Source organism: Eublepharis macularius, chromosome 6 (assembly GCF_028583425.1).
Source record: "Eublepharis macularius isolate TG4126 chromosome 6, MPM_Emac_v1.0, whole genome shotgun sequence".
Lineage (NCBI taxonomy): Eukaryota > Metazoa > Chordata > Lepidosauria > Squamata > Eublepharidae > Eublepharis > Eublepharis macularius.
Window position 1 is genome coordinate 74,718,283 of NC_072795.1, and position 23,710 is coordinate 74,741,992.

The 23,710-nt window shown below is 44.3% G+C and overlaps 1 protein-coding gene across 4 annotated transcripts in view; it reads left to right on the top strand.

Annotated features, from left to right (window-relative positions):
• Nucleotides 1–23,710, top strand: part of SHOC2 (SHOC2 leucine rich repeat scaffold protein) — an 86,041-nt gene that overhangs the window by 6,301 nt on the left and 56,030 nt on the right. The window contains exon 2 of one of the 4 annotated variants that reach the window (XM_054982501.1): nucleotides 13,503–13,623. The exons of the other annotated variants lie outside the window; for them this stretch is intronic. The gene's annotated coding sequence lies outside the window, so the exon portion shown is untranslated. The remainder of the gene's footprint in view (nucleotides 1–13,502; nucleotides 13,624–23,710) is intronic. 4 annotated transcript variants of the gene reach the window in all.

The following is a 23,710-nucleotide window of genomic DNA, read 5'->3' on the forward strand; positions in this document are numbered from 1 at the left end:
GAAACAGATGCTTTTACATGTGGAGAATTTGTCATTGCTCTCACAAGTTCCTTCTCCCTCTGAGGCAGGAGGACATCTTGGGTGTTTCCTTTCGCCCAATCAGGGAGGCAGGAAGTTGAAATTTTCTTCCTCTTCCTGTTGGTGCCTGGAACACCCTGCTCTCCAGTTCTTTCCTGCCTCCAGGGAGAGCAGTCACTTAGACAAATTCTCTGTCTACCTTCCTTTGACTGATCTTACTCTCTTTCCCTCAGTTCTTCTCAGATCTCTTTCTTTCTTCCTCTCTTCTTAATCTTCCTTTGACTTATTACTTCAGTGTTCTTTTTCTATTCACTCTCCACTCTCTCCCTTCTGGTCACACCGCCGGAGGTCATGGACCCCAGGGACTCAGAAGGGAGCTTCATGGATGCCGAGGAGGAAGCCCCGGCAACAGTGGTCCCGGCCGATGGAACAGCGACCCTATCCGGTACCGTCCTGCCCCTCGGGCTGGATCGGTCTCCCGGCACCTTTCCGGCCGGCGAGCCGTGTAATCCCCACAAGAAGCATCGTGGATCGTCGCTGGAGCCGGGACCCTTTTCGCGCCATCGCTCGGAGCCCGAAAAAGGCGCCAAACGCAAAGCCGCAGAAAGAGCGGGAAAAGCCGGCGGAGCTCGCGTCTTTTCCCGCGCGGCTCAAAAAGACGTGCTTGCCATCCTCCCGCCGGGAGAAATGGCGGAAATAGCTTCTGGACCAGATGCCACCATTCTAGCCGCAGATGACACCACAGAAGGCGCAGGTAATGTGTCCAACGAAGTTGAACAGTTCCTGCAAGGAAGCATCCGATCCTTCTTAAGGCAAGCAGTAAGGGAGGAGGTTGGGAAGGTCTGTCATCCACCTTCCAGGGCTTATAGCGACCGTGCCCTTTCTCCTTCCCCTCCCCCCAGTAAGCAGCGTCGGACTGCATCCTCCTGGCCCACTAAGGCGGCCCAGAAGTCGGCCCGGGTCTACCCCAGGGAACTGGAACAGTCGTGGGGGGGGGGATTCGTCCTCAGAAAGCGAGGACGAGGCTGAAGGGGAATTCCTCTCTGAGGAAGAGGATGAGGACACCCTCATTCCAGAACAGTCCAATAGACTCTTTAAATTAGAGGACTATCAATATCTGCTTTCCAAAACCTTGGCAGCATTAGAACTTCAAGAGTCTGCAAAAGGGGGGGAGGAGGACCCAGACCCAAGCAAGGGATCATCCAGACCCAAGGGAAACAGAGAGTTTTTCCCTAGAGATAGCACCCCTGAAAGAGTCTTCCCCTTCCCGGAATACTTTGAAAGGCAGTTGAGGGCTGAATGGAGGGCCCCAACTTCTTCTAAACAGTACCACAGTTCTGTCAAAAAGCTGTACGCCTTACCTTCTTTTACCAACAAGTTTTTGCAGATTCCCAAGGTTGATGCACCTGTGGCCGCCCTTCAATCTTCTGGCCTACTGACGGAGGATGGTCAAGGATCCGTCAGAGACAACCTGGACAAGAAAGCAGAGACTGCACTCAGAAGGGCGCACGAAGCCTCGACAATGGCAATCAAGGCTGCCTCATCTGCATCCATCGTCTCCCGAGCAGCAGTGGTCTGGATTCGGAAGCTCACACAGCTGTTACCAGGCAACCGAAGGCGATTGATGGAGGGCGCGAACAGGATCCTGAAAGCAAGCTCCTTCACGGCGGATGCAACCTTGGACGCTCTGACCTTTTCCGCCAGAGCCATAGCCTCCACGGCGGCTGCCAGGAGACTTCTATGGCTGAGAGCCTGGCCGGCCGACTTGCACTCGAAATTCATACTTATGGCTTATCCCTTCCAAGGGGACAAGCTCTTTGGCGAGGCTCTAGAAAAGGTGCTGGTGGAGACGCGCGACAAGAAAAAGGCCCTTCCAAAGACGATCAAGAGAGTGGACCGTCGCGTTTACAACTCTCAGTCCTTTCGTTCCCAACATGTGCTACCCAGATACCGACAGGACAATAAAAGATCCTCCTGGAACTCTTCAAAGACGAGTCACAGGAAAACCCCCTTTGGCAACAGGCCCTACAAGGCACCTCAGCCAAGAGGTGACCGACAGGGCTTTGAGTCCAAGGCCCAGAAGTCCTGACTCTCGAAGCATACCGGTGGGAGGGAGACTTCAGCACTTTGCCCGAACATGGGAGGAGACCCAAGCGGATGCGTGGGCCATCAAAGTAGTTTCTCAAGGATACGTCATAGAATTCAAATCCATCCCACCGGACCGTTTCCTCAGATCTCCCCTTCGAAAAGATTCAAAGAGAAATCAGATTACGTTCAAAGCTATACAACACCTCTTAGAGATTCAAGCAATAGAACCAGTCAGTCATCAAGAGTCAGGATCAGGGGTCTACTCCATCTTCTTTACAGTCCCCAAAAGGAACGGAGACTGGAGGGCGATCCTGGACCTAAAGTTTGTCAACCGATTCATTTATCTGAAACACTTCAGGATGGAGACGCTTCGGTCCATTGCGGAGGCTCTTCGCAGCGGAGAATTCCTGACTTCGATAGATCTCACAGAGGCGTATCTACACATACCTATCCATCCCTCACACAGACGTTTCTTGAGATTCTGCGTCGCCGGTCATCATTTTCAATTCAGAGCCCTTCCCTTCGGCCTGGCCACGGCCCCCAGGGTATTTTCCAAGATCTTAATCAACCCCATCATGCGCCTGCGAGAAGCCGGGATTCATGCACATCCGTATCTGGATGACATCCTCCTGAGAGCATGCTCCAAGAATCAAGCAACCCGGGACACCCAGTTAGCAATTCGGTGCCTTCAGTCCTACGGATTCCTGGTCATCCTGGACAAGTGTTCCTTGAACCCATCCCAGTCGATACATCACCTGGGCATGATACTAGACACCAAAAGGGGTCTCATTCTGCTGCCCCAAGAAAAAGCTCTGAAAACCAGAGAGCTGGTCAAGTCGGTGATTCAGGAGCAGTCGACATCCATCTTGAGACTGGCCAAGCTGATGGGCACACTGGTGGCAGCCTGCGAAGCAATATATTGGGGCCGTTTTCACTCCCGGGCCCTGCTCAACTTTCTTCGTCCACATCAACATTTAATCATGACCAAAACAGACCGTCTCATCAAGGTGCCGTGGAAGGTGAAGGAAAATCTCCGATGGTGGACTGTGACAGCCAACCTGCGGCAAGGCAAGTCTTTTCTCCATCCCCAGAGGATTCAGTTGTTCACGGACGCCAGTCTGTCGGGTTGGGGAGCGGCCTTGGACGGCCGTCCGGCTCAAGGGACTTGGTCCGCGGAGGAGTCTCGCCTTCCCATCAACATACTGGAAGCCAGAGCGATCCACCTGGCCCTGGCACACTTCTCCGACTCGATCCACGGCAAACACGTCTTGATCAGGACAGACAACGTGTCCGCCAAGTCGTACCTAAACAAACAGGGCGGCTCGAAGACTTCCAGGTTACACAAAGAGACAGTGAAGATCATTTCGTGGGCAGAGACACACTTAGCATCAATCCAGGCGGAACACATAAAGGGAACAGATAACCTGCAAGCAGATTGGCTGAGCCGACAGACCATCCAACCGGGGGAGTGGTCACTCAAACAGGAAATTTTTCACCTGGTCACGAGCAGGTTCGGTCGACCAGTGATGGACCTATTCGCGACCCACTTGAACTGTCAGACCCCGCGTTTCCTGTCTCGATTTTTTCACCCCCTAGCAGAGGGGATAGATGCCTTGTCATCGCCGTGGCCGGAGGGCCTTCTATATGCCTTCCCCCCACTCCCGGTCCTTCCAAAGTTACTGCGGAAGATAGCAGACTCGTCGGTGGAAGTGATCGTGATCGCCCCATGGTGGCCCAGGAGACCTTGGTTTTCGTCCCTTCAATCGCTGGCAATTCTTCCACCCTTCCGACTGCCAGTCACTCCAGACTTGCTTCACCAGGGTCCGATTCTACACCCCGACCCGGACTGGATGCGTCTGACCGCCTGGAAATTGAGAGGCTCTCTCTCTCCAAGCTAGGATATTCGTCACAGGTAGTTAAGACTATGCTCTCTTCTAGAAAGAAATCTACAGCGAGGATTTATAATACCTCATGGAAAGCCTTTGTTCGCTGGGCCAGAAGGAAAAAGGCCGATCATCTGCATCCACACCTGAAGGATTTTCTGAACTTCCTACAAGATGGGCTGGATGCAGGGTTGAAACCAGCCACGTTACGCAGACAAGTAGCGGCCTTGTCTTCAATACTCTTCTTTCCTGATGGACTTAGTATCTCTAAACATCCACATATTCGACGATTTTTGCGAGGGGCTACCCTCTTGAGTCCTCCAACAGTGCACCGCTTCCCAACATGGAGACTACACGTAGTTCTATCAGCGCTGACTAAGAATCCCTTTGAGCCCTTGAGAGAGGTCCCCCTGAAATGGCTAAAGCTAAAGACTATTTTCCTAGTAGCCGTTACATCAGCGAGACGGATTTCTGAACTAGGGGCCCTCTCTGTCAAGCCGGGACTTTGTGACTTTCATATGGATAAAGTAGTTCTGCGTACAGATCCTACCTTCCTCCCGAAAGCTGTCTCCTCATTTCACAGGTCACAGGAGCTGAACTTGCCTTCCTTCTGTCCCAAGCCAACACACCCCAGGGAGAAGGAGTGGCACACTTTGGATGTACGCAGAGCCCTCAAGATCTACCTGATCAGAACCGAATCCTTTAGGAGGTCAGATTCTTTATTTATCAACACGTGCCCACCAAATATGGGCAAGAAAATGTCAAACGCTACGATAGGTAGGAACATTCGTCTGTGCATTGCAGAGGCCTACCAAGCTTGCGGCAGAGACTTACCTCAGGGCATCACCGCTCACTCAGTCAGAAGTGCAGCGACTAACGCAGCTCTCCACAACAACGCCTCCGTGGAAGAAATCTGCAGAGCCGCAACTTGGTCGAACATCTCTACCTTTGTTAGACATTACAAGTTGAACCTTTATGATTCCGCTGACGCTGCCTTCGGAAGAAGAGTTTTACAACATGTAATGCAAGACGAGGACCTTGTCCCACCTGTTAGAGAGTAACTGCTTTGGGAGCACCCAAGATGTCCTCCTGCCTCAGAGGGAGAACGGACCTTTGGACACTTACCGTGAAGGGTCCTTCTCCTCTGGGGACAGGAGGACATCTTGCCCTCCCTAGGTCTCTCGTCATTGCTGATATGTTCACTTTTTCTCTTCTCTGATTTTTTGCTTCGTTCCCACTGATTTCATTGTTCAATGTTATCCTGTGGTTGTGTATGTTATTCATACCTGTTCGTTTTTTTTTTCTTCTAAGCTCTTAATGTTTGTGTTCCCTCTCAGTAGGGTCCTCCAGTGCTAGTTTGTTGAGGTTTTTAACTTTTTTCTACTGCTGTTTGGAGTCACCCGAACTGGAGAGCAGGGTGTTCCAGGCACCAACAGGAAGAGGAAGAAAATTTCAACTTCCTGCCTCCCTGATTGGGCGAAAGGAAACACCCAAGATGTCCTCCTGTCCCCAGAGGAGAAGGACCCTTCACGGTAAGTGTCCAAAGGTCCGTTCTCCTGTTTATATGACTGCTTAAACGTGGGCCAGTCATTGAACTAATTCTGCTTAAGAATGCAACATTAATTTTAGTGGTCTTGCACCAGATTGATGTTTGGAATATGCTATACGCAGTAAATCTTGGAACTATTAAAAGTAATTTTGTACTTGAGAAAATGGAAATACTAAAAAAAATCTTGAATTTTACATGTTCTGAATTTAATGAAATACAGATATGATTTGATGAGAGGTAACTAAAGCTAATTAAGAAAAGGTTAACAACATTCCTAATACTTTATCTTTACATTTTTTAGATGTAGACATAACTTTGAGTAAACTTAAACGGTTTGGGCTGATATGCGTCAGCCAGGCATTTAAGTAAAAACTGGAATTCTTAGAACCAGGTTCTACATACAGATGGTACTTTTTTAGAATAAATGTTTATTTTAGTAAAATGGTTTAAGAGAAAATGGAAGACTTTCGTTCATAAACTGTGTACTGTTTTGAGATGCCACTTATTAACTGTCTTCCATGCCTTAGTATCTTAATAATCATAACCAAAATTTAATTGCTGTATTCTGTTTGTGAGGTTGCTGGTAATAGTTTTCAGAGTTCCAGAGGGATATTGGCTCTCTGTAAGCAACCTTAGTGATGAAAGCTTGATAACGTAGAGCGTCGAAGGTAGTAACAGTTGTCCAAAGTAAAGTCTTAATTGAAAGCTTCATCTTTTAAGTTTGTGCATGGAAATGCTCTGTTTAATGTAGTTTTTAACAGAAGAAAATAACTTCATTGTGGTGTGGAATTTTTAAAACTAGTATAATACTTTATATGTTGTCTCTTCAAAACATTTGTAGCTATTGTATGAACTTTAGAGCAGGATGAATTCAGATTCCTAATTAAGCTAACTTAGCTAGGAATTAAGCTAATTAAGTTAGGCATTCAGATTCCTAATTAAGCTCTACTAAGCTAACTTAGCTACTTATTTTATGATAGAAAGTCAAGTGATGTATTCCTTCCTATTATGATTAGAATAGTTTTTAAGAAGAAAACCTCTTCGATGGCTCAGCCAATTGCAGATATTTTACTGATTTCATTATTTGCATCTGTAGATTTAGCTTATAGCAGTATTTTGGGGGTTACACAGTACTATCATATTTTGATACCCTCTTCAGCCAAATCCAACAGCAAAGTATAAACTTGTATTAATCCCTTTCTCCCTTTTAAAGAACTTTTAGAATTGCCAAATCAAGGGTGCTTATCTCTGTATTACCATTGACTTGGATTTTTTGAAGGTTTTGGGGGGTTAATTGCAGGAAAGTGTTCTACTACACAACAGGTTCTCATACAAAATATGACTCGCATAATAGCTGGTAACGTCAGGTGGTTTAGTGTATAAACAAACACCTACAATGGCCAAAATTCTGTAAAAATAAAAAGTAACAATAAGTGAAGTACAAACACAATGACATCTTAGTTGTGTGGAGTTCTGAGATCACCATCGGATGTTAAGAACTTGTGCCATGAACCCACTCAAATTTCTGATAAGAAATTTTCAACCCGTGTTGGCAAAATATATTTGCTAGCTTGATATCCATTTTCCTTTTCCCCAAAAGTACAAGGCTTTCTGTCTACATTTTGTCTCAACAAACTGTTTAGGACAAGGCTTTATTCCAGATTTGCTTAACTTTTAAGCACATTCACTCCTAATTGCAGTGTGTTGCATTCACAATTGCCAGTTCAAGAAGAAAATTTAACCAGTGTAGGTTGTACATAGAACCCATGTGTGCAAATATTTTTGCATTGGTATGAGTTGTAGCTCAAAGAGTGAATTTAATTCTGATTTTGCTTTGGAAAATCATACTGTAAGGATTTTCCTCTGTTTTAATATGCCATCTGTATGTACCATGGGCCACATTTGAAGACTGCTGATCTAGGCAATTGTTTCTCAAGTTTTTATGAGAATGACTCCCTTCTTAACTTCGACTATCCATTCTTACACGAAACCACTTCATCTGAAAATGACTGGGTCTGCATCAGTCAGGAACTCACAAGCTTGCTGTTTCTTTTATCCTAATGGGATTAGCTGTCCATGTGGAAGATCTAAATTCTGTTCTAAAATAGATCTAAATAGACTCCTTACTGTTAAGAATATATGGGCATTGTTTGCAGTTCTTCTCTAGTTTTCCTTACCATCGTGCTGGGTAGAAATGATGACCCGATAATCATGGATCTGCGTCTGTTACGTATCTTTCTCTTTTCTCTGTTACATAAAGTATAACATAACGCATGATGTGGTCGTGGTGTGCAGGGTGTTTCCCTGTTAGAGACTGCCAATTATGTGATAAGAAGGTGGAAAAATACATAGTAAGATGATGTCATGATATCCATTGTTTATACTGTATATTACCTGGAAGAGGGGCAAATGAGAGATGGAACAGCAGTACCATTGTGATTCTGGTAACGTCTAGTTCTGGCTTTAGAGGAACATTCTGGCTTAAACCCTGGTACTGAGAGAGAGAATACAAAAAGCAAGGCTTTGCAACCTTTTGCAATGAAAGAGCCAAACTACATCAATATTCACAGCAGTAGATCAATAAAGAACCACCATAAAAAAGCCCATTCACATAACTGTACAACTTAACATTACTGGTAATTAACATTAGTTATCTGTAAAGTTTGTGTAGCCCGTACACTGGTTATTGAGAGTCCTCTATTAGGAAATGACACAAATAAGATCTCACACTAAGTAATAAATATATATATATATGAGCACTCTGAGCAACTGTTGTAGTGCACTGGCATAAATCTGTGCATGATTCACACTTGAGGTATTTGGCAACTTCCCCCACTTTTATCATTTCTCTTTCTGTAAAGCATCTCTAAGAAACCCGTTAGTCTCCTAAAAGCTTTTGACTGCAATTTCCTCCACATACAGTCTATTCTAGCATCCCACCTACCCCGTCAATATACTTTAACTTAAATATTTAACTTTCTAAGGGCCTTATTTGGCTGTGGAGGTAGTGGTTACAGACCCTTAACCTAAAGAAACCCTAAAAGAAGATCTAAAAGGGCAGAGGTACCACAGTCTGTTCCAGTGATGGATGGTTCATAATGTTAGATTTTAGGGTTTAGGTTATCTTCATTGCAGATGGCGAGCGGGGGCAGTTTAAATTCTTGAATCCTCAGAAAATACTCATGTTAACTTAAGATGTCCTTGATCTTCAGACTCTTGGTTCCACGTTGACTGACCATCTATTAAATTATAGTTAATAGCAGTATTGGAAGATTGCTCTTTGAGTTCTTCATTTCATGTATACAAATTTACATTTGCCTTGGAATTTATTTTTGTTGCTGTTTGTCCAGTCCTACACTTGAAGGATGATTTAACTCTAGTCCTTCACAGTTATGTATAATCTCCCATTTTTAAGAAGTGATTTTAAGATAAAAGCGCAGAAGAACGACTTTGTATAAGATGCAGAGGTGTTAGTCTGTAGTAGCAAAATCAAAAAGAGTCCAGTAGCACCTTTAAGACTAACCAACTTTATTGTAGCATAAGCTTGCATCTGACGAAGAGAACTGTGATTCTCGAAAGCTTATGCTACAATAAAGTTGGTTAGTCTTAAAGGTGCTACTGGACTCTTTTTGATTTTGTAAAAGATGATGTATGGAATCATTGCATTTCCACAGCCTTTCAGAACCTGGTTATTTCAAAGTTCAGACATTCAAGGCTTGGCTACGTCTGCGGGAAACTAAAGATTTCTCAGGTTGAACAAAACGCCCCTTGGAGGCTCCTTGTATTGAATGTTAATTTTAGAGCATACGTTCTGCTAAGGTCGTCTGGCATGAAGAGCTATTTTATGTAAACTTCCAATCAGTTACAACAAGTGTTTTACATCAGAGAGTGACTTCAATTACAATACATAAAAAGATAATAAAGGGAGAAACATTGACAATGTCTCAACTCCAGACATGTAAAGGCGCTCTAAAATACGCAAATGTAGGCAGATGAACTATATATATGCATACTTTTTCATTGTTGTTAAACTTTTTCATGTATCTGGTTGATAATAATTGCTTGATAACATGTAACTGCAGACCATACTAGAATTTACACCCTCCTCAAGTCCACCATAGGGGCACACTGTCACATTAGAGATGGGAGTTCCTGGTGAGTTCCTTTGCAAACGGTCATGAGGTCTGACTCTGCTTGGGCATACAGCATAGGGGTAGGGGTGCTCCTGGTTTTTTCTTGTACTGTTTTTCTGCTCCTAAACAGCACCAAGGGTGTTAATGGCAATGAGTCCCCATAACAGTCTCATGGAGTAATAGCTAGTTTATTCTTTGATGGTTAGAAGGCTCACGTAGTGCACTGAAGTTGATACTGTCATTACCAGCGGAAACAACAAAAAAAATGTAAGCATTGCTTGTGGGCTTGTGCCTACTTAATGAATTTGTGCTGCAATATACCTTTTAGTCTTTTAGATGCTTCTAGCGTCTTTAGCGTTCTAAAAAAATTATTTAAAAAATTATTCGAGAAAAAAAATATTTCTCTGCTTAGGAATCACTTATCTGCAGCTATTCCATCCCAACCCAGAACGAGGGTGGGAAGGGCAACACCTTGCTGCAAAGTTGTGTGGCTTGTAAAGAATCATGTACAGAGTTCTTAAAGGGGCGTTCCATAGACTGTTTCCAGTAATTCTTAAATTTAAATACAGGACTGAAGGTATGAATTGAGATAATGAGACACAGGTGTAGATGTCAGAATCTTTCAAAAATATACTGTTGCATAAATATAAAGATGATGGATCTGTGAATCCTACTAGACATATAGCGGGGAAACCTATGAATCAAGTCCCGCAGCCTTCTAAGAGTTGTCTAATAGTGAACTTGGGGTAGCTAGTAGCTTTTTATTCTTGCCACAGCAGTATACCTCTACCTATAATGATATCTGAAAGTCAAATAGCTTTCTGATGGCTCAAGGGGATTTTCCAGTTGATACGGTTGGTGCTTTTGTCAATGCCCTTGTTGACCTCTGAAATAAGGAAATGACTAGGGTGGTTGGCAGGATTGCTCACAGGTGCCCACTCTCAAATGTTACAACCCAGATAGCCTCTTGGTTTACTGAGGGTCTGCAGGTGATGAAAAGACAAGGGTGATGGCAATAGCAAGCGTCCATGAAGGAAGACTTGGGTGAATCTGGTAAGAAATTAGTGAAAGGCAAGCTCATTATAAAGTATACTCAGTGGTGGTGATGGTGGCACTGAAACAAAACTTTCCCACTGTCATTGCATCTGCCCAGCACAGGCCAGCAGAGCTGTTCCAGGTGGTCAGACATGTCGAGAACTGACCTGCAGGAGATGGACTGCTCAATGGCAGTTTCACTCAGCACTTTGCAGATAAAATACTTTGTATCTGTTCCGATTTGGACCATACGTTACTAGTGACTGGATCAGATTGTGCCAGAGTGCCAACTGGTCCAGTTATTTGGGATACTTTATAGTTTATTCAATCTGAGGATGTGGACAGAATCCTTGGAGGTTTGAGGCCTACCACCTGCTTGCCCTTCCTGGCTACTTAAATCTGCTGGGGTGGTGGCTGTTTGGGTCTGAGAGATAGTTAATGCCTCCGCGAGAGAGGAGTGGTGGCCCCAGCCTTAAAACAGGCCGTGGTGGGTCCACCTTAAATGGTTTCCAATCTGTTTTTAGCTGGTTATGAAATGGAAATACCTTGGTAGCTCTGGTGGGTGAATTTCTCTGAGAATGGAAAGAGGACGTGCAATTCTGTTGATCCTCTTGGACCTCCTGTTGTTTTTTTGATACTATTGATCGTTGTATCAATCTGGGAGGGTAGGTTTCAGAAGGTGGTGCTGGTGGGGGACTACTGCTCAGCCCCTTGGCTTTTGGCCTCTGGGGTCCCAAAAGGTTCCATCTTGTCCTCTGTGCTCTTTGACATCTGCCTGCATGTATCTACTGGGTGAGGTCATTTGGAGATTTGGATGGGTTGTCACCTATTTGGGAGTGACACTCAGACACTTGCATTTTCAGACAATTCCAATTCTTGCTGCAAATCATCCAATCATAAGGGAAAAGAACTTGGAGAGGGGGTACAATTTACAAAGCCTTCATTCCGGCTGCTGTCTTGGCCTTTTCAGCCATTTTAGTGTCCTGGAATAAGATACTGTGTCCTGTTGGAGTTAGGCTATGTTCAGCTACTGCTGATTTTTCAGGTTGGCCAAGTCTGCAGTGTCGTTCATGTTCTTTTATTCTTGTCTTGATGCTACTCTGTGTGGTCCCGATGCAGACTTGTCCACAGCTGCAGGGTATGCGGTATACTCCTGCAGAGGTGAGGGGGTCTCTACTGTCTTTTGCTGATCGTAGCATCTGTTGTATTTTTCTGGTGGGTCTGAATACTGTTTGTAGGTTGTGCTTTTTCATAAGTTTTCCCATCTGATCAGTGATTCCTTTGATAGATGGCAAAAACACTTTTCCTGTGGGAGACTGTTTTTCCTTAGTTGTTTGATTTATCCTTGGTTTACTCGCTCTTCTGATTTCATTTCAAATGGAGTAGCCATTTGCTTGCAGTGCATGGTTTAGATGATTAATTTCCTCATTGAGAAAGTGCGGTTCACATGTCCGTCTTGTACGGTCTACTAATGTTTTTATTATGCCTCTTTTCTGTTGAGGGTGGTGATTGGGGTTTTTGTGTAAGTACCAATCCGTGTGAGTTGGTTTCCTGTAGACCTTGTGACCTAAGTGAAAGTTTGCTTTGCGGATGACCAAGGTATCTAGAAGTGGGAGTTTACCCTCGATTTCTTTCTCCATGGTGAATTGTATGTTCAGGTGGATATTTTTGAGGTGGTTTAAAAACTCCATCAATTCTTCTTCACCATGGCTCCAAATTATAAAGGTATCATCCATGAACCGGAACCAGACTGTAGGTTTGTGGGGTGCTGATTCGAGAGCTGTTTTTTCAAAATGTTCCATGTAGAAGTTTGCTATAACTGGGCTGAGAGGGCTTCCCATGGCCACCCCATTCATCTGTTCATAGAGTTTGTTATCCCATTGGAAGTAACTGGTTGTCAAGACAATGGTGGAATAAGGCTGTTACATCCTCTGGAAAAATCTGATTAATAAGTGTGATTGTGTCTTTTACCGGACCCTTAGTAAACAGGGATACAACATCAAAACTGACGAGTATGTCCTGTGGATTGAGTTTCATAGAACTGATTTTGTTGATGAAGTGTGCTGAATCTTTGAAGTAAGATGTGGTTTTTTCGATGTGGTCCTCTAGAAGATAGGCCAGATGTTTAGCTAATTCATATGTCGGTGAACCAATGGCACTCATGATGGGTTGGAGTGGGACCGAGTCCTTATGAATTTTAGGGAGTACATATAGTCGTGGTGGCTGTGCTTCTGTCTTGCATAAGTTTTCTGTGCGTGTCGGGATGAAGTGAGGAATTCTTGATCAGCACATTTGTTAGCCTGATGATTTTGTGGGTTGGATCTCATTTTAGTTTTTTGTAGGTGGAAGGGTCCAGGAGTTCCTTAATCTTCCTTTTGTATTCTTCTGTTTTCATGATCACTGTGGCATTGCCTTTGTCAGCCTGGATCCGTATTGAGGGTCTTGATGGCGTTCCTCTCCTTGCGTGTTATATTGCTGGTGGGAAGCTTTGCCTTTCGTAGAATCCTGGCCGTCTCTCCTCTTATTTCATCAGCTTCCTCTTCAGGTAGATGACGAATGGCAGCTTCTACATTTGCAATGATGTCTACCACAGGAATTTCAGTGGGGGTGACTGCAAAGTTTCCTCCCTTAGCCAAGATGGAGGTTTCTTCCGGTGAGAGTTGATGTTCCGTCAGATTGATGACAATGCGTGCGTTGTCGAGCATTGGGTTTGTCTGTCTTTTTTCCTGTAATTAGTTAAACTTCTGCTTCTGTCTGGAAGTATGGCTGGTAAACATGGGTTCCATCTTTCTGCAGGTGAGATTATCGACGTTGTCCCAATCATGACTTCTCATTTTATGGCTGGTGGTGATATGCAAGGAAAATAGCTCCTTGTCGGTGGCAGCAAGTTCTCTGCGGGTAGTGTGGATTCTCTCATGTAAGAGGGCCTGTTCTAGACGGTCATAAATAATGTAAACTGCTTTGGGATCTCCGTTGTGGTGAAAGGCGGGATACAAGTGAAGCAAATAAATACATCTGAAGGTAGAGAATTGTCTGAACATAGCTTTCACTTGCATTCTTAGTTTCATGGAGGGTGGCATTTACCTCATAAGACATGCTAACATTTATTTAACAGTGATATGTACTGTACTGTCCTATAAGGTGAAAAAAGAGCTAGTGTTATAAAATGTTATTTTTTTTTCTAGTCATGAAATATCATAAGCCAAAATTATATTTCTTTCTAACTAGATACTTTTATCTTTTTCAAATTGGTATGTTAAAGTAACAGAAAGATCGTTAGGTTTTTCAATTCCATCATGCCAATCCAGAAATTAATGGAAGAGATAGAGAAATATGTACAAAAATGAAAATCCAAATCAGTGCATGGAAAAGTACCTGTTTACAAGTACAAATGACACATATCTTTTAAAATATGAACCACATGGGAGGGCAGAGCGACACTTGAAGGTGGCGGACGCGTGAGTACTGAGCTCCTGATCCCTGCCTCCTCCATTCTTGAAAAACAGCACCCTTAGTACTTAAATCTACAAACCTGTGATGGGAAAATCAAACAGAACAAAAGTCAAATCAGCTCCAAGGATTCGGTGTCGATAAAAGTTTCCTAACTGCAGGAGGTTTGACTGTAGCTTTGGAGTTTCAAACTACTAGCAGAGTTGAAGTAGTGGCCAAAAATAAGCCCGCCCAAAAAACCAATGTTCCTACATGTAAAAAGGACATTAAAGAATTAAAGGAAGGCCTATAGTACTTCTTCACGGACAAAATTGCAGAACTTTTATATCCTATCCATTCACAGATTAAAGAACTAACAGATAACTTAAAAGAATCATAGAATCATAGGGTTGGAAGGGACCTATAGGGTCATCTAGTCCAACCCCCAACATAATGCAGGAAATTCACAACTACCCTCCCCCCAGACTGCTCCAGTGACCCCTGCTTCATGCCTAGAAGATGGAAAAATACCTCCAGGATCCCTAGCCAAACTGGTCTGTGGAAAATTGCTACCTGAACCCAAGGTGGCAATCAGCAGTACCCTGGGCATGTAAGAAGGCCACAAGAACTAAGCACTGATGTAACCCATTGTGCCCTCCTCCTCATGATCTGTCCACGTTCACAGAATCAGCATTGCTGTCAGATGGCCATTTAGCCTCTACTTAAAACTTCCAAAATACAAAAAAATCTTATTTTTAAAGCAACAATTTCTTATAGAAAGTTCACATTCATAAAGATTGCTACACAGAAGAGTTACAAATAAAATCCCTTCAGCTTTGATTCATTTAAAATCCCTAGGGGAAATCACTAACTACTTCAAAAGATACAGGTCAATCCTTCTTTAAATATTACCAGAAGCTCTATAAAACAAACTCCCCAGGGAAGTATCTATAGCAGAATATATTAAATCTATAAAATTTATTTCAAAAATCTATTTTTTCATCTATCTTGGCCGTACATCTTAATAAAGTTATTTTGTATTATATACATCTGGATCAATCAGGCTTTATGTCTGGAAGGTCCTTAATGGACAATATAAGGAAATCACTTAACATCATACATTATTGTTGCCTAAACCAGCTAGAATCAATAATTGTAGCCCTAGTGCAGAGAAAGCATTTGATAAATTGGAGATCCCATACTTGAAATCAGTTTTAAGCTGCATGGGCTTCGGTTCCAACTTTCTGAGATTGATTGATGCCTTATACTGTAACCCTACAGCCCGACTGAGTATAAATAACTACAGATCTGAGAATCTAACTTTATCAAGGGAAACGAGACAAGCTGTCCCTTCTTCATTTTATTTGCTATCTCAGTAGAACCCCTAGCATTAGCAATTCACCAAGATCAATCGGTTAAAGGAATCTCAATCAACTCTTCAATTCATAAATTAAGTTTATTTGCCAGTGATATAGTCCAGTCAACTCACTACATAATTTAGCGAGAAATATTCTTAGTTTTACATCAATTTCAGGTTTAACAGTGAATCATTCCAAAATGGAAATCTATCCAATCAACGTATAACCAAAGACCTATAGAGTGATTATGGAAGCTTTTAAATTCAAGTGGGTGATCAGTACTTGGAGGCATTTGGATGTAAACATCCACATTGATTTCAAGGATCTATTTGATCAGAATTAAAAGGTAAAGGTAGTCCCCTGTGCAAGCACCGAGTCATTAGTGACCCATGGGGGGACGTTGCACCACGACGTTTTCTTGGCAGACTTATAAATCTCTTAATAGAAAAACAAGTAACACGTTGAACGATTGGACAAAAACCTATCATGGATGGAAAAAACTGAACTTCTTAAATCTATAGTTTCCCCACAATGTTTGGTTTTATTTCAGAACCTACCCATAAAAATTCAACAAAGTAATATTAAACTCTGGCAATCTAAACTAAGTGGTTTCATCTACTCCAACAAAAAACCAAGAATAAACTTTTCACGTTTAGCTCAACCCACAACATTAGGAGGGGTAGGCCTTCCAAACCTGAATTCCTACTATATTGCTGCTCAACTTAAAAGTATTTTAGTCTACACAGCTCCAAATACAGAAAAGGCATGGACATAAGAACAGTATCTTCCCATGTCTCCTATGGGAAGCAATATGGGACAAATCAAACGAAAAACCTATGAAAACCCTATCTAACCCTTTCTTAAAGACAATCCTGTATATATGGGATAAGTACAGGAAAATCCTAGCGCCTAATACCTCTCTGGTTTCTGCTTTCCTTGACAAAGCTGGTTTGCCCAGCTTTTACAAATTTCAATATCTCTCCAAAAAAGTGGCTATGCTCTAAATCCCAACTGGAACAGAAATATAATTTTAGTATACCATGGATTCAGTACCACCAGGTCCACCATGTAATAATTAAATCAGGTCTAAATACACTAATGGATAGAGATCTCTCCCCCCCCCCTTTGAATCTTTATTAAAGAATTTACCCCGTGGTACTAAAGGGACAATTTCTACCCTATATAAACTGTTAAATGATCAAAAATGGTTGATTGCTACCACACAACAAAAAGCCTGGCAGAAAGATTGTGAAACAAAGATATATGAAAATCACTGTAGTCTTCAAATCTATACTTCTCTAAACATAAAATTGCAGATTTTTAAAATAACCCATAGATGGTTACTGAAATCACGTACTGAAATTATACCACTATAAATTCAGTAATGACCAGGGCTTTTTTTCAGCTGGAACGCGGTGGAACGGAGTTCCGGAACCTCTTGAAAATGGTTACATGGCTGGTGGCCCTGCCCCCTGATCTCCAGACAGAGGGAGTTCAGATTGCTCTCTGTGCTGCCGAGCGGCGCGGAGGGAAATCTGAACTCCCCTCTATCTGGAGATCAGGGGGCGGGTCCACTAGCCATGTGACCATTTTCTCTTGAGGGCAACCCATTGAGTTCCACCACCTCTTTTCCCAGAAAAAAAGCCCTGGTAATGACCCAAGGTGTTGGAAAGGCTGTGGTGTGGTTGGTACATTCATTCATTGTTGGTAGTCATGCCCAAAAATTCAGACTTTTTGGCAGAAGATTCTTTACATCACAGAAAAAATTGTAGACTAACCAATTCAGAACTTTCTACAAATTGTTTTAATCAATACTTGGAAAAACTCTATTATTCCTGAACTCAGCAGTGAAAATGAATCTTTTCTATTGGCAGTGACTAAATTCCTAAAACTCTAGAAATCAGAAAATCCACCCTCTATTAATCAATTGTTTCAAAAAAATCAGGATATAATTGTTAGGGACAAAATCTCAGCACAAATAGCCTAACTGAAAATCCTGCTTTCCATTCATGCTTCCTGGGAAAATGGTTTCTGTTCTTCAACTTTATTTCAAACTATGCAACCATGGATACCTCTTTGCCAACCCCCCCACCCAAACTTTGTATTCTATTAATTACTAAGGTTATGCAAAAAAAAAAAAATCAGCTGATTTGGCTCAGTAAAGCCGAACTAGAAAATTTTTTGGCATTCCCCAAATGCTGAATCCATTCACCAGAAAGCAAATTTGGTAAAATTTGACCATTGTTGACCAGTGGGAAATGCAGTTTGGGGCTTTCCAGGGGCTCAGGAGGGTCACTTTAAGGCTGAAGTTTACCAAATTTGCCAGGAACCTACTCCTACCTGTCCTCTACTACCTCCCAGGTTTCATGAAGATTGGCCCCCGGGGGCCATTTTATACCCCCCCCCCCAAAGAAGGTGCCCCCAGCCACCTCTAATCTCCATTATTCCCTATGGAGAAAACTGGGGAAGCTATCTAGGGGGCTGGGGATGGCATTTTGCAAGCAAAATGCACCAAATTTGCAGGGACCTACTCCTCACTGTCCTCTTAAGACCCCCTCCCCCAAGTTTCAGGGGGATTGCACCCTGGGATGGCTACCCTGTGCCCCCCAAAAGGTGCCCCAGCCACTCCTTTTGTTTCTATTGGGTGGGGGAGCTCCAAAGTGAGTTGATTTACACTGCAGAAACACATGGACCAAGGTTGACATGGCTGGAGGCATATTCCCAAATACAACGTCTGCACAAGACCCAACAGAACCTGTGAAGCCCTCCCCAAACCCCAGCACCCCCTGAGCAGACGGACCAGTTAGCCTCCATTGTTCCCTGGGAGGAACAACACCACACCCGAGAATCACCCAAACCAAAATAAAGCAAGGCACAATTTTGCAGCTAAAAGCAACGTGAACCTAGGGAATGGACCCACCCAGAACCTAATTGGTGCAAGGGCAACAACTTCAGATCAGAGACTCACCCAAACCAAACTGATTCAGGTAGGGGTAGTCTCGCAACTAGAGGCACACCCAAGCAAGGCAAGGGAATCCCTATAACAAAACTGATGCAAGGGTGCCAACTTCATCCATTCCCCCGAAACCAAACTGAAGCAAGGGACATTCTTGCAGCTGAGCCCAACAGAACCAGTGTCATTCACAGTAGCCAGACACTGGGTTCAGCCAGTAGTGAAACACCATAGAACAGAATCAAGCAGTACCGAGCTGCAAGCACAAGACAGTGGCATTCGCAGAGCATAGCTCATCTTGCCCCACTGACTTCAGGTTGAAACTGTGAGAGACACTTGGGAAACCCAAGTTATGCTCTATATACAGCAGTAGCCTTCATCATCAGCCAACGTTCCCTCCCATCCCAGCACTGAGGAAAGTTAACTTAGTAAACTGTGGAACAAGTTTTGAATTCCATACAAGCCTATGAATACAGTTTTACATGTTAACTTATAAATTGCATCAGTTTAGTTACGTGGGGCATTCTCTTGCTTGAGGAAACCTAAGAGCAGAACAACAGCAGCAAACAGCCCCCACCCATGCAACGATGAAACCAAACAGAACAACAGCATCCCCCCCCCATGCAATGATAAAACCAAACACTAGAACAACAGAACAGCAAACATCCTTCCATCGCTGCAATGAGGAAAGTTATTTAATTATTCAAATACAACACAACAACACATCACATGCTTTTCAATCCCTCCCACCCCTGCTCTCAGTAAATTTGAGTTTATTGATCATTAGCTTCATTTGGATGCTTCTCAGGGTTTCCTCTGTGACACATGGTGTGTGTCCTTCTCTGCTTTCCCTAGCCTGTCTCTATCACTCTTCCCATCCCTGTGGCAATACCACAACATTTATGGGGCCTCTGTTCTCAAATATCTGCAGAGGTTTGTGCCAACATAGCTTGCTAGTTTTACAATGTGTCTGTGTGTGTGTGTGGCACTGAATAAACTGGTTTTCTACCTAATTTTACTTTGGGGAAGAGCGTTTCCCCCCAGCTCATAGACTCACTGAGGATACAGGCCACAAGGAGGGCTCACCTCATTCATTTTGGAAGTCTACTGCCGAGAAATCGAAGAGCCACATGTTGACCTTCAAGAAGACCAGCTGCTCAACTCTCCAGGGGAGAAGGCGAGTGCAATACGAGCTGACAGTGTCACCTGGATAGGAAAAAACATGGTTGCTCTCCGTGCTTGTTGGAGAGCATGGGAGGAGCTTCAAGAGAGAGGTCTGGCCAGACTGCCTCCTTCTTGGCCCAATAGCTCAGCAGTTTAGTGGAAAGCAACTCGCAGGGCTCCGTAAGGTAGTCCATGACCACTGCATAGATTTCACACTGTGTGAGAAGTGACTCATGAGTCTCCAGCATTTCATGAGCAAACATGGAGATGATGAGTTGTGGAGTCCATTGGTTACAGGGAGGAACCCAGACCAAGCACGTCCTTCACCAGGAGATGAAGTTTGTGAACCACATGGTAAATGTTCTCAGGGCCCACTTGCGCAACCGGTGCCCTCATGTTTACATCACCATCTGTCACTATGAATCCCACAGCGATGTATCCCTGACCCTCGCCTACCCAGTCCACCAACTCCCTCCTCCAGGTGGCAGCGATATTCTCCACCATGTGCGCCTCGTTGAGAAGCTTGGCGTAGAGCAAAGCATTGCAGTAACCGGCTTGGCAGTCTCCCATCTGTCCTTTCCTGATACTGGACATCCCACTCCCACCCTGAAGGTCTTCAGTTGCCACCATTGTTCAATCAGCGAGAGGTATGCATGCCGTGATTGAGGGCAGGTCCAGATGTCGAATCTGAAGCACACAGATTCGCGGGACAACTGTGCCATCACGTGTTCCTTGGAAGCCCTGTAAAACAAGGACATCGTGGTCCTGCACAGCGTAGTGCAATCGGGACATGTACCAAGAAGCAACATCCCAGAGCTGCCCTTGAAAGCCGAAGTACTGAACTATGGTAAAGGGTAGGCTGTCCATGGCAATCATGTCTATGATCTGCCAAGTGAGGTGCCTAGATACCCTCTGGATCCATCCTTTGGCACAGTAGTGCCACCTGCACCAAACATCTCCACCAGATATACTTGGCGTCCCTTCCCTACAGGAACTCCGGGCCGGGGGGGGGGAGCCGGAGAGGAGCCTGCCTCCTGCTGGCTTGCTAGCAGCCGTGTGGTGCCAGTCTCACGCTCCCCCCAAAGAAGCACCACATGGTAGTGGTTCTTCATGTGGTTCCTCAGGATGGTCGTGGAGAGGTGATGCACATTCCTCCTTCGATTACTTGGGCCCTACAGTAGTGGCACCATGCATCGCAGGAGTCCTCCATCCTCTGAAAGTGTTCCCAGACGCTGGAGGAAAAGGAATGCTCACACTGCCCTGCGGTGTCATCTGTGGACACCCCAGGAGAGGACTCCTGTGAGGCGCTTGGGCCAGATACACTGTGTCTCGGCTTGGCAGAAGAAGATGGCTGAGGCAGAAGGGGTAGAGGTGTGGGATCCACAATCTCTTTCTCCAGCATCCTCTCCTCCTGCATCAGCATTTAAGGCCTGCTGCTGGCCTCAGAGAATACTGGAGAAGTCTCACCGATGGTGGGCCCTTCTTCCAGTTCCTTTCAACATCCTCTGAGTCTCTGGGGTAAGCACAAGGGACAGAAAACTCATGTCCCCCAAGCCCACCCCCAAAGCCTCCTCATGCTGCCCCTCCTCCATCTGCTGGGTCTTGAAAGCTGAAAGAGGGAGAGCCTTAACAGCAGGCCCCTGCAAAGTGCCAGCTCTTGCCTCACACACCTGTGGTGGGAGTGGTGCTCCAGCAGCTACTTCAGCAGAGAGGGCCTTGCGAACCCTCTTGCTGTCACCATAAGCCAGGCTGGTGAAAGGCAGCTGTGCTGGGAGGAGCCTCCTTTGCTCAGATGGGGGGAAAGCCACAGCTCTCCCTCTCCAGCCCCTAGCCTCAGTCCTTGCTGAGGTCCCCTCTCTGTTTTTCTTTCACTCATTTCTCTGCCCCTTGGAACCTACACTAAACTAGTAGAAAGTAACCTTATTAAACAGCCACCCCCCAAGCACCTAGCCAAAATGTAGAGTTTGTTTACTTTTAAAATCTACCTACCTTCTGAAAAAGCTTTATTTTTGTGCCTCTGATCCTGGAGATGGACACAAACATCTCTTTTTAAAAGGCCCTATTTAGTTTTGTGGTGCCACTACACTAGCAAACAGCTGAATTCCTCTTCATGACTCAAGTTGGACCTGAAGCCCAATCTATAGGAAAGGCTATATCAGGAAGCCTGCTTAAAATGTGCCTGGCCTGGCTCCAATAGAGCCAGAGGTGGGCAGGGAAACTCTAGTTAGAATGCACTAATGGGCAGTGTAATGATTTCAAGAAATGGATGCATGTATCTTTAAATGCTTGGTTTGAGCTAGGTGAAGAGTGGGGGTGAAAGAGAGGAATGAGTGAGCGATATGATTGGTTGACTGAGATTGTGGGTGGAGTTAATGCAGTTTAGACTGGGAGAGAGAGAAGAGTTTCAGTCAGAAGAAAGCAGGCTAGCTGTGTGCTGCCTGAATATGTTGAAGTGTTTATGAGAGAAATATAACCTGTGTGGAACCTGAACTGAGCATGTTTGTGAAAGGACACTCAGTCAGGGAAAGAGAGGCCAGCTGTGTGCTGCCTGAACAGGTTTAATATTTCTGTGAATAGCAGTCAGAGGAAAGCAGGCTAGCTGTGTGCGGTCTGAGGAGTTTAAGCATTTCTGTGAGACAAATATTGAGTTAGAGAAAGAGGCTGACTGTGTGAAGCCTTAGAAGAGATCTGTGTGAATGAGAGTAAATGAAGTAACTTTAAGAACCAAGAACTACATTTATGAAACCGATACGCTTCTTGACTAAATAAAAGTTTATTTTCGTTTTGTTATATCCCAGTGTAGCTGTCGTTGCTATATCCCATTCCTATCCTCAGGGCCACATAGAACCACGAAGGAGCCTGACGCTTAGGAACGTTACCAAAAGGGAAAATTTAAATAAAATATCTTGGAATAATATATTCCTGGTGGCAGCCAACTACCCAGAGGGTGTAAGGGAAAGATTAAAAGAAACATCTACCCCAAGGAAAGGAAAGATCATAACAGGCAGCCTATTTATCAATAGAACTTGAAAATAACCTAAACTCTTTTAAATTTTTACAGAATCCTATTAAAGGGGAAAACCCTTTCTTTGGTCCCTAAAAGCTACCAATTAAGTTTAGCGGGTGCTAAATTTGCAATAAGACCTACAACTATCCTACCTTAAAACAGTTTCTAAAACTTCAACACTCTCTGAAATGGAAACCTAAAGTACACAACCAAACACTACTAGTTAATTTACCCTAACAAGCACCCCAGCAAACACCCCCCTCCCAAGAAGAACAACCCAGAACCAACAATACAACACAATAAATCAAAATCCAACCAAAAAACACCCAGCAAAACTCAGCGAACAAAGAACAACACTGAAACAGCAGCAACCAACAAGCCCCAACAACAGGAGAACCCCCCCCCTCAAAAAGAACAGGTGAATTTAATTAATTAAACACTCCAAAGAAAAACAGAATAGAATCCCCTCCAGCAAATCAAGTAGCAAAATGCACAAAAAACCATTTTCAGACTAAAGCTCCCCCCACCCCCCTGCACATAGAGAAGCCGAAGTCTAACAACTCTCAAGCCCATCTTGAAGCTGAAATGCAGTCTTCAGGTCCAGAAGTTCAGCAGCAGGAAGGAGAACCACACAGCAGGAATGAAGAATCCCCGCAGGCCAGCCACAGCCCAGACCACAGAGAAAGAGGCAAGTCAGCAGGAAGCAGGCACCAGTCTCAATGTTTCCAGGCCAGGGCAAAATGGAGGCTGGCTAAAAGGCGAGTCTCCTTCCTTGCAGCATTTTTAAAAAGGCAGTCTCCTTCCAGAGACTCCCCATTGGCCGGGGAAGGAGACCTGCTGCAAGGACTGGCCACTCACAGTCCACCTCCCTTCCCTGTTCCCCCTCCCCTCCTCTTCTGCCTCTAACACACTCCAATCCCCTCCCCCCTCCCATCGGGTAAAAAAAAAGGCGGGAACGGGAAACACTTTCTCTTGCTGTTCCTTTGCAGAGGATCAGCAAGAAAACAGTGCTCCTGTGGCTCCCAAAGTTTACTGAATTTTGCTGAATAAATCTGGTGTTGCTGAACTGCACCTGGATCGGATTAGGCAATAC